Here is a 16802-nt window from a genome sequence, read left to right on the forward strand (position 1 = left end):
GGATTTTCCTCCAATTATTATTGTTTAAAAAAAATTATATTTAAATCTATATTAGTTTGTCCAAATAATTTGAGCCTCTAAAAATAGGTAGCTATTAGGATAATATAATATTGTATAACAATGTAGATTTTCTTGAATTACTAACTCCATCTGTCTGAAATAACCATACAGAACTGGGGTGGCTGTAGCTCAGGTGGCAGAGTGGATCAGCCACTAACCAGAAGGTCCATGGTTCAATCCCAGGCTGCTTCAGTCTGCATGCCAAATATCCTTGGGCAAGATACTAACCCCATGTTGCTCTCCATCATCCATCGGAGTGTGAATGTATATGAATGTTAGATACTTAGCACTTAAGCTTAGAAGTGAATGAATTAGCTGTATAAAGCGCTTTGAGTGCTCGGACAGAGGAGAAAAGCGCTATATAAGAACCAGTCCATTTACCAGAACTCACATTTTGTATAATAACATAAAAATTATTTATTCTCTGACTAAAGAAAGAATATGCTGCAAAATGAATTTGATATTGAGCTATTCTGCAGTCTGGTTAAACACATTATAAGGTCTAAATAGTTTAAGTAGAAAAGATAGATCTTCTTCATAAACGTTCTTACATTTTAAGAAATATACATAAAAACAGTTTGGTTTATGAATACAAATTGAAAAATAAAAGCATCTAGCCAGCTGTATATAACAGGAAATGAGCTAAGCAAGCCTTAGCACATCCTGCTGGTGGTGTGTGGTTATATCACCTGATTGATGGCTTTTTTTATGCCCCTGCAACCCTAGGTTGCTGATGAGAAAATGGTTTGAACCATGTCGATACTGCGCTCTCTCGCACTTTTCTTGTTTCTGTTTATTTTCTGCGCTTTTGGTCACTCAGACCACATCACTTTCTCCAAAGATCAACTGCTAAACATCCGTCAGTCGTCTCACTATAGTTCTTATCCATTTAGTTGGAGGCGCAGCAGCTCTCTGTGGCTCCTGGAGGAGACGTAGACGGGGGAGTCGCGCTGGTGAAACTACATCGGCGAGGATTCCGTACGGCACTCCCCTCCATTCACCTCGCAAATCTCCGCTCTCTTCCAAACAAAGTCGACGAATTACTGCTCTTAAACCGGACTAACTCTGCTTCACTGAAACCTGGCTCAGTGAGCGAGTCCCAGACGCTGTCTTAAATCTGCCGGGCTTCCAACTTCACCGGGCGGACCGCAAAACAGACTTTTCAGGGAAAACAAAGGGTGGTGGAGTCTGCTTCTACATTAATGAAGGTTGGTGTACTGATGTCACAGTGTTACAGAAACACTGCAGCCCACACTTGGAAAGTTTCTTCATCAATTGTAAACTGTTTTATTCACCACGGGAGTTTTATTCCTTCATGCTGGTTGGAGTTTACATCCCTCCAGAGGCCAACGCGAACAACGCACTGTGCGAGCTGGCTGACCAGATTACTACCCTGGAGAGGAAATTCCCGGATTCCTTTACAATTATCCTTGGGGATTTTAACAGAGCAAACCTAAACCACGAACTCCCTAAATACAGACAGCATATAGTCTGCCCCACCAGGGACAACATCATACTGGATCACTGTTACACCACTCTAAAAGTTGCCTATTGCTCTGTGCCCCAGGCAGCTTTGGGACATTCTGATCACTGCATGGTCCATCTTATTCCAGTTTATAGGCAAATGTACGAAGCCTGTAGTCAAAACTGTGAAGAAGTGGACTAACGCAGCAAAGCAGGAACTGCGGGACTGTTTTGACTCCACTGATTGGACTTGAAGTCTGAGTTTTATGTGTAAACCAAAAACATTTCTATACCACTTCTGGAATACACCACCACTTTTAAGCCTTTAAAAATTAACTTACCGTAATTGTCGGGCTACAAGCCGCTACTTTTTGCACAAGCTTTGAACCCTGTGGCTTTTAGTCAGGTGCGGCTTTTCTATGGATTGTCCATGATTTTTGTGATATCGTAAGAGGATTTGTTTTGCTTGTTCCGCTGTTCTCCGGCACTACGTTGCCTGGTGGAAGGATCGGGGTTCAAGAGTGGTATGTTGGTCACATGTCCGTCCGCCAGGCAACGTAGTGCCGTACGAAGTAGCGCGAAAAACAAACTTCAAAGTAGCGCTACGCGTTCAGCGGAAGCCGTGGATGATGAGCAGCGATAAACTTGCGAAAAGCAAGTTATGCCCAACTCCACCAGTGGATTCTGACAGCATGGAAAAGTGTGAAAACATCCACGATCACCAACGGATTTCGAAGGGCTGGACTGCTGCATGATGGCGACACCGCCACGGCCCTTCTGAGTAGGGATGGGTAACGGTATCCGGTGCCATCATGGTACCGGTATCGACATAAACGGTAGTAACCAGACCGAAAAGCAGCGCACATTTCGGTGCTTTATTTCGGTGCTTTTTTTTCCTGAGCTGTGATACACTTTCTTCTGGACCGGAAGTGACACACCGAGCTGTCAGCAACAGGTTCTCTGAGCAGAAACGTTGACAAACTTAACATATCTCCTGAAAACGGCAGCTCTCCGCGGATACTAAACTTTGAGAGCGTGTGTGGGAAACCGTCCAGAAGTGGTGGCTCGTCATTTGCGACCTCTCGAAAACTCACAAGTTGACGTTTTTGAACCGTAGCGGTGAGAGAGAGGAAGGACGCTAGCATCAACTAGCTAGCCGGTCGTCACGGCAACGCTACAAGCATGGGCCCGAAAAAAGTTCTGTCAGCCGAGGAAGGTGACGATATTAAGAAGTCGCTGGAGTTTATGACAGAGGAGATTTCTACTGTCAAACTGCAGCAGAAAGCCATCCTGGACCTGGTCGAGGAAGTTAAGGCTCTCCGCATCCAGAACGCCGAGAAGGATCGGCGGCTGGGGTACCTGGAGAACAGAGTGGCGGATTTGGAGCAGTACACCCGGATGAACGATCATCATCACGGGGCTTCGCATCAAACCCCGGTCATACGCCCGGGCGGTCGCCGCCGACAATGTAGGAGGGCCAGGAGAGGAAGATGTCAACTCCACGGAGCATCAAGTGGTTACCTTTCTACGGTCCAAAGGTGTGGAAGTGGATTATAACAACATTGAGGCTTGCCACCCTCTACCCCGAAAAAATGACAGTGACAAACCAGCCATCATTGTGAGATTTTCAAACAGAAAACACAAAACAGCACTGTTAAAACAAGGAAAGAAACTGAAAGGATCCGATGTCTTCATGAATGAACATCTGATAAAAAGAAATGCGGACATTGCCAGGAAGGCACGTTACTTGAAGAAACAGGGAAAAATTCAAAATACATGGACCACCAACTGCAAAGTATTCATTAAACTCAATGGAACACCGGAACAAGCCAAAGTGTTGGTCATCAGAAATATGGAGGAGCTGGACAAATACTGAGGTTCAACTTACTCTGGAGGTATGAATACACATGTGACGTGACACACAACACAACACATGGCACAGTCCAAAAGAACTTCATCTGCATCCGACAACAATATCAATATAACTCATTGGAATTCTCTTTATGATAATCTTGAACTGAAAACATTTCGATACACAGACCATAATGTTCTAGACTTAGAAAAGGATATAGACCCGGAAAATAACTTCTTCTACAACATCAGCAGTAACTGCTGCTACTTCACTGATGAACAGTTTAAGCACACCATCAACACGGAAAATAAATTATCAATAATCCATTTTAATAGCAGAAGTCTGTATGCCAACTTCAACAATATAAAGGAATATCTAAATGAGTTGACAAATCCATTTGGAATTATTGCCATTTCTGAAACATGGATCAATGTGGAGAAAGGACTGGACTTTGGACTGGAGGGATATGAAGTGAATTTTGTAAATAGAAGGAACAAGAGTGGAGGGGGAGTAGCTGTGTATGTGGATAAAAACCTAAATTACAAGGTGGTAGAAAGCATGACAACTGTAATTGATAATTTATTAGAATGTATAACAATTGAAATTTATAAGGAAAAAGAGAAAAATGTAATAATTAGCTGTATATATAGAACACCTGGCTCTAGTATTCAAGTATTTAATGACTTCATAGAGGAAATGTTCTCTAAAACAAATCAAAAAGTTATGTTTATCTGTGGGGATTTTAATATTGACCTGTTGAATCCGAAAAAGCATAAAATGACCGACGAATTCCTAAACACTATGTACAGTTTGAGTTTACATCCTAAAATAACCAGGCCTAGTAGAATTACACCACATTGTGCCACCTTACTTGACAATATTTTCACTAACAATATGGAAAACAACATTGTGAGCGGAATATTAATTAATGACATCAGTGATCACCTACCAGTTTTTGCAGTTTATGACACTAATTATAAGAAAAATCAGCATGAAGAACAACTGAGATACAGACGTGCAAGGACAGAAGAAACTATGAATGCACTTAAGAATGATCTATTAAATCAGGACTGGGACAATGTGTACAAAGAAACTGATATTGATATTGCATATGGCATATTTTTAAGAATATTCATGGAATTGTACGATAAAAACTGTCCAACAATAAAATACAACAGAAAGCACAAATATTCAGATAGACCATGGATCACTAAGGGTTTACAAAATGCATGTAAAAAGAAAAATACACTCTATAGGGAATTCCTAAAACAACGAACAAAAGATGCTGAAAATAAATATAAAAAATACAAAAATAAGTTGACCAATATTATACGTGTATGTAGAAAGGACTATTATAGTAAAATATTGAACAACAATAAACATAATATGAAGGGAATATGGGATGTTTTAAATGGTATCATTAAAAATAATTCTGGACAGCAAAGTTATCCTCAATACTTTATCGACAATGGCAATATTATGGAAAACACTGCTGATAAGGTCAACAGCTTTAATCAGTATTTTGTAAATATTGGACCAAAACTGGCAGAACAAATTCCTGAGTCACTGCCATCAGTAGACTGTAGTGAAAACCTGATTGATAGGAACCCTAGCTCAATGTTCCTCACATCAGTGGAGGAAAAAGAAATAATTGACATTGTACACATGTGTAAATATAAAACATCAACTGATTGTAATGATATTGACATGAAAATCATCAAGAAGGTCATTGAAGGAATTGTAGGACCTCTAACATTTATTTGCAACTTATCATTTCAGACAGGAAAAGTGCCAAACAAAATGAAAATAGCTAAAGTTGTGCCGCTGTATAAAACTGGGGATAGACGCCACTTCACAAACTACAGGCCTGTTTCTTTACTACCACAATTCTCCAAAATCCTAGAAAACCTGTTTAATAAACGATTAGACAAATTCTTAGATAAATATAAATTACTTTCTGACAGTCAATATGGATTCAGATCAAAAAGATCAACATCTCTGGCATTAATCGAATCAATTGAGGAGATTACGAATGCTATAGATCAGAAACAGTATGCAGCTGGAGTATTCTGGATCTCAAGAAAGCATTCGACACAATCAATCATGATATATTAATTAATAAACTGGAACGGTACGGGATCAGGGGGGTTGTACTGCAATGGGTGAAAAATTATTTAAGTGACAGGAAACAATTTGTGAAGCTGGGTGTCCATTCCTCATCATGCTTGGACATTGCTTGTGGTGTTCCACAAGGCTCTGTACTGGGTCCTAAATTATTTATTATTTATATAAATGATATTTGTAAGGCATCTGATATATTAAAATTAGTATTATTTGCAGATGACACAAATATTTTTTGTTCTGGGGGGAATCTAAAGGAGCTGCTGGATACAATTACATCAGAAATGTGCAAAATGAAAAAATGGTTTAACAGGAACAAACTATCGCTAAATCTAAGTAAAACTAAAATAATCTTATTTGGGAATTCCCTTAGAAATGCACAAGTGCAGATTCATATAGATGGTGTGGAAATTGAAAGAGTACTTGAACATAAGTTTCTTGGTGTGATTATAAATGATAAATTAAACTGGAAGTCTCATATAAATCATATACATAACAAAATTTCAAGAAGTGTCTCAATCTTGAGTAAAGTAAAACACATTCTGGACCACAAATCACTCCACATTCTCTATTGTTCCCTGATTGCACCGTATTTGAATTACTGTGCAGAGGTGTGGGGCAATACTTACAAATGTTCGCTATCATCAATCTTTATATTACAAAAAAGGGCCATAAGGATAATCCATAAAACCGGTTACAGAGACCATACAAATCCACTATTCTTAAAATCAAAAATTCTCAAATTCACAGATCTGGTTCATTTTCTCACTGCACAAATTATATATAAAGCAATAAATAACCTGCTTCCTGACAATATTCTAAAAATGTTTTCTAAAAGGGAACGGGGATACAATTTGAGGGGGGAATTAAATTTAAAACATCCTCGTATCCGTACAACATTAAAAAGTTTTTGCATCTCTGTGTGGCTCCGCGGCTTCATCGGAGGATGGCTCTGTGGCTTCATCGGAGGTTGGCTCCGCAGCTTCATTGGAGGTTGGCTCCGCGGCTTCATTGGAGGTTGGCTCCGCGGCTTCATTGGAGGTTGGCTCCGCGGCTTCATTGGAGGTTGGCTCCGCAGCTTCATTGGAGGTTGGCTCCGCGGCTTCATTGGAGGATTCTGGAGATGAAGCAGAAGACGTATCGGAGGTGGAAACCAGTTCATCTGGAGGAGCGTCGTCCGAAAATGAGAGTGGAGAGAGAGAGACGAAGAGCCAGCTGAGTGGACGGCTAAAAACAGAAGTATTGTGTGGGCTCGCACAAATGCCCAGACGTTCCGTTATGTCCCAGCAACACGTTCTCACTCCCAAAGCGTAATATTTTACGCTAGGTGACAAATCGTCAACATATTACGTTTTCGGCTACCCACCACGTTCCTAAATGACGACCTCAGAAAAATGAGGAAATATGAGAACCGTATGGACTCAATCTACACATGTTCGCTCTTTTTCTTCAAATCACTTAGAAACACGCTATTTAACATCATTAAAGTCCTGGTTACGCTCAGGAAAAAGGTTATGGTTAGGGCTAGGGATAAGGTTAGGTTTAGGGCTGGAATACAGGGCTGGAACGTCTATTACCGCGGGAGCGTCATTGCACTGGATTTTGCCCAGAACCCGCCCCGTACCATAACAACGCCGAAGGTTTCCTTTCGCGTTCCTCAGGAACGCCCCGGGACGTGACAAAACGTCGGCATGTTACGCCTCGGGAGTGAGAACGGGCTGGTCCCAGTAGCCACGGGACTCATCCCAGGGCCCACACATTACGCTACTGCGCGAATTAGCGACCCAAAGTCCAGCTTTGCGCTGTTTCTCACAGACGAAATGGTTATGATCATAGCGTCGATGACAAATCTTCAAGGACGTCGCACGATCAAAGGTTGGAGAGACGTGTACGCAGATGAAATAAGAGCTTATGTGGGATTGCTGATTTTGTCCGGTGTGTACCGTTCACGGAACGAGTCATTGCACAGCCTCTTTAGTTAGAAAACCGGACGGCGGATTTTTCGGGCCACCATGTCGGTAAAGAGATTTCATCACATCACCAGGGCATTGCGCTTTGACGATAAACTTTCCCGACCTTGACGCCGTGGGGACAAACTCGCTCCTATACGCAGAGTTTGGGACATGTGGGTGCACCGGCTCCAAATGCTATTCAGCCCGGATACAGACGTGTGTGTAGACGAGCAACTTGTGCCATTCAAAGGCAGGTGCGGGTTTCGGCAGTACATGCCAAAAAAGCCTGCAAAATACGGCCTGAAAGTTTGGGCACTATGCGACGCAAAGACATCATACGCCTGGAGAGTGCAAGTATACACAGGCAAAGAAGCTGGCAAACAGGCGGAGATCAACCAGGGAATGAGAGTAGTGCTGGAGATGACAGATGGGCTCAAGGGACACACAGTCACTTGTGACAATTTCTTCACCTCCTTTCCTCTGGCAGATGCGCTACTAAAGAGAAAGATGGCCCTGCTTGGCACAATCAGAAAAAATAAGCCAGAGCTTCCACCAGTTTTGCTCGAGACAAGAGGGAGAGAGGTGCACTCCTCAATCTTCGCCTTCAAAAAGAAGCACACCCTGGTATCTTACTTTCCCCGACGTGGAAAAAACGTCCTCCTCCTGAGCACAAAGCACCGGTCGCCATCCATAACCGATGACAAGAGAAAGCCACAAATGATAATTGACTACAACAAATGTAAAGGAGGTGTCGACAACCTTGACAAGGTAGGTGTCATTACCCATCAGTTACGCACACATTTATTCACTCTTACGCATATATTCTTGTGTAAAATATACATAGGTTTAATGTATTTTTTTTTTTTTTTTGTTAGGCTGTCGGCACCTACTCATGCAGGAGGCGCATGTTGTGTTAGATGTTAGTCCAGCCATGGATCGCGAAGAGAGGGTACCTTCCCCGCTCATCGCTCGCAGCAGATTTAGTGAGAAGTGTGCAGACTGCTGCTGCTGCTGCAGGCCCCTCTACAGGCACTCAAACAAAAAGCAGGAGACAATGCCAGTTTTGCTCCGACAAGAGAAGGAGAGTTGTGACCGCTTGCTGCCAATGTGGAAAAGTGACATGCCGAGACCACAGTTTTTCCATTTGCAGCATCTGCTCCACCTGAGCAGGACTGTCACACCCCGAAGCCCCCGCCCCCTCCCCGCCCGCCCCTCCCCGCCCGCCCCTTGCCTGCGCCTCCCCGCTCCCTCTCTCACTCTTTTTTACTCATTCTCTTTCTCTCATACCTTTCCCCATTCCCAGCAGTATATATGTTCATCGTTCCAAAATAAATGTTTTTCTGTTTCAAAGTGAACTTGTATTTTTTATTTTTATACACAACAAGGTAATAAGCATTTGGTGGTAATAAGCAATAAGTAAGTAATTTACTGTGCTCCTGCAAAAAATAGTAATTGATCAAAACAAATGTTGGTGCAAATATTTGACCCATCTAAAGGCCTAATTATAATAACAATCAAATATTACTTCAAATGTATTTTATGGAAAATATTTAAGTTTTTTTTTTTCTGTTAAAAAATAGGGCGCTAATGTACCCAAACTGGGATTTAAAGGGTTAAAACAATGAAAATATAATTAAAACTTGATGTGGATATTTTAAGCAGAAGTAGTTTTAAAAGACTGACTAATTTAAAGTGGAAAAAAATATTGATATATAATATTTTAGAGCACTTTTTGGGGCGGGACCATTTTTGGTCCCGAGGACTACGAAAGGATGGATTTTTTAAATTGTGCTCCTGCACAAAAAATAATAATGGATCAAAATGAATGTTGGTGCTAATGTTTGGACCATCTAAAGGCCTAATTATAATAACAATCAAATATTACTTCAAATGTATTTTATGGAAAATATTTAAGTTTTTATTTTTTTTCTGTTAAAAAACAGGGCGCTCATGTATCCAAACTGGGTTTTAAAGGGTTAAAACAATGAAAATATAATTAAAACTTGATGTGGATATTTTAAGCAGAAGTAGTTTTAAAAGACTGACTAATTTAAAGTGGAAAAAAATATTGATATATAACATTTTTAGAGCACTTTTTGGGGCGGGACCATTTTTGGTCCCGAGGACCACGAAAGGATGGATTTTGAAGTTTCACAGAAGGTTAAAGCCGTGTCACTGCACCTGAGCCTAAAATGTAGTCCGAATCTATTTTTCTGGTGTGCTGTAGGTTATTGTTATGTACTACATTTGTTACTCGTTTATGAAGCACAGTACATGTTTCATACTTGTATTTACCGGTACTTGTACATATACCTAAAAAGTTATGCAAATATGTACCCGTAACTTGTTTTTCAAAATATTAATAAAAGGGTTGTGTCTCCAAACAGCCATCTCTTTCCTGACAATTCCCTTTGTGCATATTCTCTTACATATGATAAGTCAACATTGAAACACCTGCGCCTTTTAGTCAGGTGCGGCTAATGTATGTACAAAACAGGATTTTCCACTGATTTTAGCTTGTGCGGCTAATATTCAGGTGCGCTTTGTAGTCTGGAAATACGGTACATTTACAAAGTATACTCCTCTGCCACAGTTTTTCAAGGAAAGAAAAGTCCGACTTTGTGAGTTTGTGAAAATGAGGAGGCTCTTCAGTGTGTTTTACACAATTATGGAGCACAGGCTCCAACTCACAATTAAGCCAATAAATAGTGGTTATGTTAGAATTGATCTTTTTACCCAGGAGTGTGCCTGCTCCTCTCTATCGGCCCGTCACAGCAGCTGTCCCATCAGTTGCAAAGCCAATAAGATATGTGTGTAATAATTTTAAGACACCATGCACTGCAAAGCTTTCAGCTGCAGGATGTGCATAAATGCAATTCAACAACTGAAATAAAAAGCTGGAAATTTACCCTTTTTAGGGAATTCTGGTTTGGATGATCAGATGTGTTTAACACTAAGCAGAAATATGTGTATGTTTTTTTTCTTTGCCTTAATCCTGCTGTTTACTGTTTGTTCACACTGTGGGCTGAAGAGTGCGATTTAATTGATCTCTCCATGAAACATAAAGCAATCATCATGGTGAATGTGATGTCTATGGACAATAAAATGGTCTGAGCTGACTGAGCACCAGAAACTCTGCGAGTTTAGGTTTAACTGCTCCAGCTCTGGAAATCATTTCTTTGTAGCTTTTCCAGGACTGCAGGATTACTTCCAGCCAGTCGAACTGCCAGTGCAGTCAGCTCCCGAAGACTCTATATTATAAAGAAAAAACCACAAGCAGAATTGCAAGACTTGGGAAACAAATAGCAGCCTCTTCCCTTCACTTCAAGAAAGAAGGTGAAAAACAAAAGCAAAAACCATGAGCTTCTGTAACAGGCTGTTATTCAGCACGCTGCCAGGAAAAAAAAAAGTGTGTTATAAACAGGGTCAGACTGATGATGACATTTATTTATTTTATTTTCATAATGGCTTTCATAAAGTAAACCCCAAATCAGTAAACTGTCTCGCACACAACGACCGATGAATAATAGTTGCTGGCCTTTTTCACATTAATGGTCATGGCCGAAGGTGTTTTGTTGTTTATGGGTTGTGAATTCTTTGAAAATATTGAAAAGTTTTATTGTTATTGTAAGTGTTGGAAGTTTTGGATTTTTTTTTTAAATTACTATTATCGTCATAGTAATCATGAGTCATAGTGTATCTGAGTTGCAGTCCCTGTATAGTAATTGTGTTGCTTTGGATTCCTGACTTGATTTCATCATTTTAATTGTAAAGTGAATTTTTTCTTATGTTATTTGTTTTTTGAGTCGCATTCTTTGTTTATGTTTTTTCTCAGAATGAGATCCAACTCTTCTTCTCTACATTTTTCATACGATCATTTTTAGTTGTGTGTTTTTGGTTTTGTCTTTAGCGATCAGCATTAGACTAATAGTAAACTAATGTAAAACGTAACCTGCACTGAAGGATAATGAGTGGCCATGTCGATGTACACTGGTAAGCAATGAACTGAACATTTAATTTACACTATTTACATACAGTTGAGGTTGGTCCCTAACTACTCACACAGCCCCTCTCTTCTTCTTTGTTTTACCAACTTCTTCTATTTACAGTGGCTAGCAAAAGTATTCGGCCCCCTTGAACTTTTCCACATTTTGTCACGTTACAGCCACAAACATGAATCAATTTTATTGGAATTCCACGTGAAAGACCAACACAAAGTGTTGTACACGAGAGAAGTGGAACGAAAATCATACATGATTCCAAACATTTTTTACAAGTAAATAACTGTAAAGTGGGGTGTGTGTAATTATTCAGCCCCCTTTGGTCTGAGTGCAGTCAGTTGCCCATAGACATTGCCTGATGAGTGCTAATGACTAAATAGAGTGCACCTGTGTGTAATCTAATGTCAGTACAAATACATCTGCTCTGTGACGGCCTCAGAGGTTGTCTAAGAGAATATTGGGAGCAACAACACCATGAAGTCTAAAGAACACACCAGACAGGGATAAGGTTATTGAGAAATTTAAAGCAGGCTTAGGCTACAAAAAGATTTCCCAAGCCTTGAACATCCCACAGAGCACTGTTTTCGTATTGTATTCTGGCATGTTTTTGAACAGTTTCTTTTCACATTTTGCTACCCCAAATCTCCTGTTCAAATGATATCCAGTCCCTAGGCTAATTCACTGAGGTGTCCTAAACTTTTTTTCTCCTACTGACTACAGATTTGATGCTTATTACTTTAATTATTTATTAGCAATAGATGTATGGTTTTTGTGTTGCTTTTGACTTCTTAAAACTGAAAATGTCAGTATTTAAATGTGAGCACAAACATACAAAAATATTATGTACATAAATTTAAAAAAAAAAAACTTTACTGATTTACTCTCTGAGCATTGTAACATTCTTGAGGTGTATGTATTAAAGTTGAATAGCCTTCAAAGACTCTGCCTACTGCATGTAACTTCTCCTAAAAACCATAATGTTATTTCTTAACTTTTAAGGAGTTTAAAGGCATTTCTAAAAGTATTCTCATCTCATCAGTACTGCAGCAAAAACCAGGACAAACTGACGCTGAAGCCCAAATTATGTAGAACTGCTACACCATAAGAATGCCTGCAGTAAAGCCAGCAGATCTCCATCAGTTTTCTAAAAAGACCTCTGATAATTCTGGTTTACCTAAGTTAACATTCTGTCTGACTGCTTGTTTTACTGCTCCATCTGCTCCAGTCACACCAAGTCTCTGTTCTGCTATATGGATGAACACCAGTGCCAACTTACTGGAACACTTTGTGTGTGTGTGTGTGTGTGTGTGTGTGTGTGTGTGTGTACACACATGGTGGTCAACATGGATGATCTGCTGCTCAATTCAGGCCCAAAGCAACAAGAGCATTTGGTCAAAAGCTGTGACACCATATGCCTCATGTGCACATGACATGCAATTGAGAGACAACATTTCCATATTGCACGGTCGATGGATGATTCCAGTTTTGTTGCTTATGTTTGTATTTAAAGGGAAAAGAAAGCAGGAGAGACGCAACCAACATAAAGTTAGCCAATAGAAATGATGTTTTAAAAATTAGACACTAACATAACAGTGAATGTGATGAGTTAAAAGAATGAGATCATTTCCCTTGTAAGTTATTTATGTAATTTATTTATTATTCTGTTATTAATTTAGAACTTTTATATCTATTGAGAGACTGTCATGTAGTGATTTATATATTAAATATGACAGGCATTTAAATGAAAATATCAAGGAAGTGTTTTACCATCTCCATCCACTTCAGGTCCCAAAGTCAAACGAACACTGAGAGTTAAAAACTGTCTAAATTCTTTCATCTTTAATAAAATGATCAGCGTTGCTGCTTTACCAGTGTAACAATTAAGTTTAACATCCAGGCATCCATGAAAACACAATTTATTAAATTTAACGGAGTTAGCAGTTAGCAGGAAGTTAGCTTGCTAGTTTCGCTAGTTACCTAAACATAATATACGATGTTCTGACCGAGAGATTTTTGGGAAAAAAAATAAAACGTACAGCTCTGGTATTACTTCCAACATAAATGAAGACAGAAAACTACACAGCAGTGACGCTTGTACCATTACTGAAGTTGGGCTAGCTGGTATATAATGCTGTGCTACGTGATCGTTAGTGACACAGCCATGTTAGCATAATATAAACAAGCTAACTTTTTTCCCACTTGATAAAGTTCCCAATGGTTTTTGACAAATGCAATCGCATGGAAAGATGCTATAAACGGACCAAATTTCAGTAGGGGGGAACAACTGAGATAATCCATCCACAATATGAGGTTAGTCATTAATTTAAGATAAGATAACCTTTATTAGTCCCACACATGGGTAATTTTTTTGTTACAGCAGAAAGTGGACAGTGCAAAGTTACATGGAACAACATATACTGCAACAACATGGGAATAGAGCAGCTGCAAGAGAATTCAACATTAATGAATCAATGGTACAGAAGTGGAGGAAGCAAGAGGAATGAGTTGAGTAAAGTTTGACTTATCTGACTGTTTTGTTTCGTTTAATGCGCCTTATAATCCAGTGCACCTTATGGTCCAAAAAATACAGTAACTGTATTACTTTCTTGGAGAAGTAATCAGTAATTAGTAACTAATGACATTTTTTTAAAATAACTTGACCAACATTGGTTGTAATCAGAAAGCATTTGTTAGCAGGATTGCAGTTGAAAACCTGACCACTAGTAGTGAGCATTTTAATTTTGTGCAGACGTTAATAACCTTTAAGTAAGGCTACACGTACACAGGTAATCTTGAAAACTGACATTTTAGGTTTTGGGGTTGTTGTTTTTTTTCAAATCCCGTCCACCCGTGCAGTTAAAAAAAAAAAAATCTCCTTCCACATGTAAACGCCAGAAATGAAGTCAAACGCTATCAAGAACATGCCAAATCCTAACCGTGTAGAAATGTTGGCCAATCATAAGTCTAGAAGCCTGGGAGGACAAGAGTAAACAGGATTTTATGCCCTCACAAAACCTTAGGTACTTCTGAAAAGTTTGAAAGGCAGCTAATTTTGTGTTACTTTTCATGCCTTCATCATTTCAAATGTTAATAACTAAAGACAGCATTTTGGCTGGTATAGACTCACAACTTTGGAATAGACAAAATGCATACATAAATGTAATTTAAAAAAAAATTAAATCAGTCAGGATTTGGGTCATGAGAACGTCTGTGTTGAAAGTAGAAGCCACGTCTGATGTTCACTCTGATGCCTCTCTTTCTAAATGGAGGAACAGTAACTGTGTGTGTATATGTAAGCATGTAAAAACTGCAGATACTAAGATTAACAGCAACAGTATTTTGTCTGTGTCCGCTATTGCAGAAATCTGTCTCATGTAAACAACAACGTGGCCACGGTGTGACGTCAAAAATGGTGCGCACTTTTGACGTTGCCTCAGTAAATCTCAGTTTCGCTCGTCCACACCTAAACACAAAAACGGAGTTTTCAAAAATCTAAACTCTGGCAGGAGTTATTAAAAATATCACCTTTCAGTGATCCAAAATGCCGTTAACGTGTGAACGAAAAGCCCAAGCGCATAGAAAAAGCTGCATTTTCAAAAATACCCGTACATGTGGACATAGCTTCAGTTTATCAAAAAAATACTCCAATAGTCTGTTTGAGAAAAAACTTAGATGTTTTCTATTTTCCTAAATTAACAAGACCATCTCAGAAATAATCACGTTAAAAAGAGCTTCTTATGTCACTCTAAGATATGATTAAGTACATTTTCTAATCTATGTATAATTTGTCAAATATTACAACAGCTGACAAATAGTTAAGTCTCCATTTGTTTTCCTGAATAATAGATCCACATCATCCTCTCTGATGTAAAATATAGTCTAGACTTGCACAATGTAAAGTACATAAATACTGTTCTGGCAGGCAGGAAAATTAGGCTTTATATTTAAGTAAATTATCTTAAGTTTATAAACTGAAATGTGACCTTACTTTAGTTCTTAGATGGTAATAATGTAAATTACAGAGCAGTTAATCCTCAGGGAAATGTAGAAATTTCACTAAATAGTTGTCCTCTTTCATACAGTTGCAGTGTCTCTTCAGTTTTGTGTTCATATGCTGGTGTTTTCACCCTCTCCTGTCTGATCATTTCTTGATAACATTTACATTTACAATAATTGATTACGCAGCAGTGGAGAGTGGACTTTATCAAAGTAGATGTCTTTCTGAAAGCGCTGTAACTAAGTTTAAGAATATAATCCAGCCACTGTTATCATCGTCAATGCCCTGTACCAACATAGAGCAGAGCAGCTATCTGAACGCTACCCCAACAGAGGTCGATTATCTTGTTAATAATTTCACCTCCTCACTACGTACGACTCTGGATACTGTAGCTCCTGTGAAAACTAAGGTCTCTAATCAGAAGTACCTGACCCCGTGGTATAATTCTCAAACACGTACCCTAAAGCAGATGACTCGTAATCTGGAGAGGAAATGGCGTGTCACAAATTTAGAGGATCATCATTTAGCCTGGAGAAATAGTTTGTTGCTTTATAAGAAAGCCCTCCGCAAAGCCAGAACAGCTTACTACTCATCACTGATTGAAGAAAATAAGAACAACCCCAGGTTTCTCTTCAGCACTGTAGCCAGGCTGACAAAAAGTCAGAGCTCTTTTGAGCCAACCATCCCTTTAACGTTAACTAGTGATGACTTCATGAACTTCTTCACAAATAAAATTTTTATCATTAGAGAAAAAATTACCAATAATCATCCCACAGATGTAATATTATCTACAGCTACTCTTAGTTTCATTGATGTTAAGTTAGACTCTTTTTCTCCAATTGATCTTTCTGAGTTAACTTCAATAATTACTTCCTCCAAACCATCAACGTGTCTTTTAGACCCCATTCCTACAAAACTGCTCAAAGAAGTCCTGCCATTGATTAATTCTTCGATCTTATATATGATCAACCTATCTCTAATAATCGGCTATGTACCACAGGCCTTCAAGGTGGCTGCAGTTAAACCTTTACTCAAAAAGTCATCTCTAGACCCAGCAGTCTTAGCTAATTATAGGCCAATCTCCAACCTTCCTTTCATATCAAAAATCCTTGAAAGAGTAGTTGTCAAACAGCTAACAGGTCATCTGCAGAGGAATGGTTTATTTGAAGAGTTTCAGTCAGGTTTCAGAGTTCATCACAGCACAGAAACAGCTTTAGTGAAGGTTACAAATGATCTTCTTATGGCCTCTGACAGTGGACTCATCTCTGTGCTTGTCCTTCTTGACCTTAGTGCAGCATTCGATACTGTTGACCATAATATCCTATTAGAACGATTAGAACATGCTGTAGGTATTA

The 16802-nt window shown here is 39.2% G+C and overlaps 1 pseudogene; it reads left to right on the top strand.

Annotated features, from left to right (window-relative positions):
• The first annotated feature begins 2420 nt into the window (after positions 1-2420).
• On the top strand, positions 2421-4692 carry LOC146504908 (uncharacterized; annotated as a pseudogene).
• The last annotated feature ends 12110 nt before the right edge of the window (positions 4693-16802 follow it).

The sequence above is a fragment of the Neolamprologus multifasciatus genome, chromosome 13 (genome assembly GCF_963576455.1).
Source record: "Neolamprologus multifasciatus chromosome 13, fNeoMul1.2, whole genome shotgun sequence".
Classification (NCBI taxonomy): Eukaryota; Metazoa; Chordata; class Actinopteri; order Cichliformes; family Cichlidae; genus Neolamprologus; species Neolamprologus multifasciatus.